A 4,728-nucleotide genomic window follows, 5' to 3' on the forward strand; every position below is an offset into this window, starting at 1 on the left:
TGCATTTTTAGCATGTTCTCAGGGGATGCTGCTACTGCTGGTCTGGGGACCACTCTGTAGGCTTTGTCAGCCACTGGGTCAGAGTCAGGGACTGATTCCAAAGCATCTCAGTGAGAATGTGAGTGAGGCCAGGGTTAGAAGAGGGGAGGGATCTGACGGCAAAAGGAAGGAGTAAAGGAAGCATCCCATTTTTTATTTATTTTTATTGGAGTATAGTTGCTTTATAATGATGTGTTAGTGTCTACTGTACAACAAAGGGCATCAGTTATATGTACACATATATCCCCTCTTTTTTGAATTTCCTTCCCACTAAAGAGCGCTGAGTAGAGTTCCCTGTGCTTTACAGGTTCCCGTTAGTTATCTATATTATACATGGTAGTGTACATACGCCAACCCCAGTCTCCCAGTTCATCCCCTCCCTCCCTTTCCCCCTTTGGTGTCCACGCATTTCTTCTCTACATCTGTGTTTCTCTTTCTTCTTTTCAAATAGGTTCATCTGTACTATTTTTCTAAATTCCATATATATGCGTTAATATACTATCTCTTTCTCTTTCTGACCTCTCTCTGTATAACAGTCTCTAGGTGGATGCACCCCATTTATTAAGTACCTACAAAGTGCCGGACATTAAGTGTAAAGTGTCTTAGATATATTGTTTCCTTTAGCATCTTCTCTCCTGAGTAAATGCATTCAGAGTGGATGTCATGGAAACAAACACAAAGATCTGGGGGAATGACCATTTGCTCCACTGCGGAAAACTGAAGATGCCGGAGGTAAGGAAGGAGTTTCCTTCTTCTCTTGATTCCTGAGCTTGGGTAATAATGTCATAATCTGTTTGAGATGGGCAAAACACAGAGCAGAAGTGGAGGAAATGTGCTTTGTTATGAATGTCAGCCACAGGGAGGATGGTGGTTCCAACTTCCCAGTGTCTGCCTCGTCCCAAGGCGGCCATTCCCAGGTGGAGCAGGTGCCTTGCAAAGGAAAGGGTGGGGAGAGCAGCAGCCGGGCACCTTGAAGAGCATCCTTTTAAATCACCACCATGCTTGAGCCTTATGCTATTCCTTCCAATTTTCTCAGTACTACAATTGTAAGTAAAAAGCAATATTGCAACACATCTGATTATAACCAGATTCTTGTCCCCTAGGACTCATCGAAGAGAAAAAAAAATGAATTTATGGCTGTGAGAAGTCATTAATCTCTGCACTTATGGCTCTGCACATGGTTATGGAGCAACTGCAGGACTGGGACTGACTTGCTCCCTCGCTCTCCTTTCTCCAGTGATGCACTTTATCAAGTCCCGGCTGAGCGTTTTCTTATAAATTAGACCCTGAAACATGGGCTTCATAAGCACCTTGGTTAGAAGCCACTAAATAAGATTTCTTGTTTGGTCTCCTACCCTGGGATCATCCTTCTTTTCTAGTGGGATGTCTCATTTGCGTGAAACTTTTCTTTGATAGTCGAAAGTGGTGTTTATTTGGGGGGAAGCAGAAAGGAGGCAAAATGTCTTTGGAAAATGGGGAAATGAGGCATTTTGTGATTTTACTGCATGAAAGATTTTCTTCTGGATTTATTAGGAATCAACTACAAGTTACACTTCTCTTCCTTATCTATATTCCTTATATATCATTTCTTCTATGTTCTTTCTGCTACTTAATGTAAGTTAATACTTCTACATGAATGCTTAATGTATTATCACTTAATACTTCTTGTATTAATACTCAGTACATTAAAATGTAATGTATTAGTTATCTTTCACTGCATGCTAATATTAGTATGCACTTAAGAGCTTAAAACAACTCACACATATTATCTTACCGTTTCTTTGGCTGAGGAATCTGGATACAGCTTGACTGGGTCTTCTGTAAGGCTGTGATCAAGGTGTTAACTGGGGCCGTGGTTTCATCTGAAGCTGGGGAAGAATCTATTTCCAAGCAGGTGTTGGAAGGATTTAGTGCCTTGCTGTAGGACTGACGGTTTCAGTTTCTTATCTTCAGTCCCTTCAGAGGCAGCCAGTATTCTGTTCAACCCAGAGTTTCCCAACACAGCCACTTGTTTCCTCTGTGCCAACAAAGAGAGAGATGCCAGCAAGGCAGGTGCTGAAAGCTTACGTAATGTAGTCACATAGAGCATGTTGTCTTTGCCATATCCTTTTTTTTTTTTTTAAGTTGGAGTTTTATAGCTGCTTTACGATGTTATGTTGATTTCTGCTGTACAATGAAGTGCGTCAACTATATGCCATACATGGCAATCCCAATCTCCCAGTTCACCTCACTCCCCCTTCCCCTCTGTGTCCATGCATCTGTTCTCTATGTCTGCATCTTTAATCCTGCCCTTCAGATAGGTTCATCTGTACCATTTTTCTAGACTCCACATATATGCATTAACATACAATATTTGTTTTTCTCTTTCTGACTTACTTCAGTCTGTATCACAGACTCTAGGTCCATCTACATCTCCACAAATGGCACAATTTAATTCCTTTTTATGGCTGAGTAATATTCCAATACATATATTAATATGTACCACATCTCCTAGTTAAAGGTCGTGTCTACACTTAAGGGGAAGATGACGTCAAGGGTGTGAATTCCAGGAGGTGGAGATGATGGGGGCTACCCTAAGAACTTGTCTGCCACAGCAATAGTCATCAGTAATGATGATAAAAAAATAGCAAATAGTAACTACTATTATTTGGTATCTAAACCATGCATTAATCTTCAAAGTTTGTATTTGGGGAAGGAGGGTTTGAATGGGTTCACCAGATGGAGAAATAGAAGATGCAGTCTACATGCATAAAGAAAATCATGGACATGGATCTTTTTTTTTTTTAAATTTTATTTTATTTTTAAACTTTACATAATTGTATTAGTTTTGCCAAATATCAAAGTGAATCCATCACAGGTATACATGTGCTCCCCATCCTGAACCCTCCTCCCTCCTCCTAGTCTACAAATAATAAATGTTGGAGAGGGTGTGGAGAAAAGGAAACCCTCTTACACTGTTGGTGGGAATGCAAACTAGTACAGCCACTATGGAGAACAGTGTGGAGATTCCTTAAAAAACTGAAAATAGAACTGCCTTATGATCCAGCAATCCCACTGCTGGGCATACACACTGAGGAAACCAGAAGGGAAAGAGACACGTGTACCCCAATGTTCATCACAGCACTGTTTATAATAGCCAAGACATGGAAGCAACCTAGATGTCCATCAGCAGATGAATGGATAAGAAAGCTGTGGTACATATACACAATGGAGTATTACTCAGCCATTAAAAAGAATATATTTGAATCAGTTCTAATGAGGTGGATGAAACTGGAGCCTATTGTACAGAGTGAAGTAAGCCAGAAGGAAAAACATCAATACAGTATACTAACGCATATATATGGAATTTAGAAAGATGATAACAATAACCCTGTGTACGAGACAGCAAAAGAGACACTGATGTATGGAACAGTCTTATGGACATGGATCTTATAGACACAGTAGAGAGTTCACATGGAAAGTCTTTGGTGGACCATGGGAGAAGGTTTGTGCATGCCAGGTTAATAACAGGTCTGCCCTATGCCTATCGGTTAACAGACAGATTTAAAAGGTTTTATAGAGAATGAATTTATGGCTACTTGGGGGAACGATTGCAGGGGGAAGGATAACTTAGGAATTTGGGATTGACATGTACACAATGCTGTATTTAAAATAGATAACCAGGGGACTTCCCAGATAGTCCAGTACTTAAGAATCAGCCTTGTGATGCACGGGACAAGGGTTCAATCTCTGGTCTGAGAACTAACATCTCACCTGCTGTGGAGCAACTAATCCCATGTGCCACAACTAGAGAGTCTGTGTGGAGCATGGAAGGATCCCGCATGATGCAACGAAGGTCCTGTGTGCTGCAGCTAAGACCCAGTGCAGCCGAATACATAAAAAAATGATAAAAAATAAAACAAACAATATAAAACAATGAAACTGTTGCTATTATTAGTGGATATGAATATTTTGTGTTGTAAAATAAATCTAAACCCAAACTTCAAAAGGCAAAAAAAGATTTTAAGGCAGAGGTTCTATTTAAAGCAGAGCTTCTGTGTTTGTCCAAGTGCCCTTCTTACCCTATACTTCTAAATAATATTGCTTGTGATTACTATTCTACTTTTTCATTTATCAGTTTGAAGCACAAATCACTGCTTTTCTACTATTATAGAGGAAAATTTGGGTCTTTCATAATTTTTAGTCATCATCCTCCCAAAAATGTTATTTGACGATTAAAAAAAATTAAGTCAAAAATTAAATCAATAGGTTTTATAAAAGGGCTGTTATGTAAAATTGTTCACAGATGAATTAAATTTGTGTGGGTGTATTCCCACTCCCTGACCCTAGCTCCCACGAGAATCCTAATAGTGGATTCAGGGCAGTGCACATCAGTGGTGGGTTGGCTCCAAACTCTGCACAGCGTTTGGGACATCAGTATTCCTAAAGATCAGGCTTCTGTCACTCTGCTCCAAGGAAACTGTGCAAATGAAACCAGAGACTTCATTTGGGAGGTGGGTGGCAGTGGTGGTTTAGTCACTAAGTCATGTCTGACTCTTGCCCCGCTGTGGACTGTAGCCTGCCAGGCTCCTCTGTCCATGGGATTTTCCAGGCAAGAATACTGGAGTGGCTTGCCATTTCCTTCTCTAGGGATCCCAGGGACTAAACCTGCATTTCCTGCTTGGCAGGAGGATTCTTTACCACTGAGCC

General features: G+C 40.5%; 1 long non-coding RNA gene across 1 annotated transcript; it reads left to right on the forward strand.

The window, feature by feature from the left end:
- The first annotated feature begins 566 nt into the window (after nucleotides 1–566).
- LOC113883575 lies at nucleotides 567–1,804 on the forward strand. Its single transcript, XR_003508685.1, has 2 exons — nucleotides 567–771; nucleotides 1,143–1,804. It is a non-coding gene; the product is annotated as an uncharacterized LOC113883575 (long non-coding RNA).
- Nucleotides 1,805–4,728: the final 2,924 nt, after the last annotated feature.

This window comes from Bos indicus x Bos taurus, chromosome 25 (assembly GCF_003369695.1).
Source record: "Bos indicus x Bos taurus breed Angus x Brahman F1 hybrid chromosome 25, Bos_hybrid_MaternalHap_v2.0, whole genome shotgun sequence".
NCBI lineage: Eukaryota > Metazoa > Chordata > Mammalia > Artiodactyla > Bovidae > Bos > Bos indicus x Bos taurus.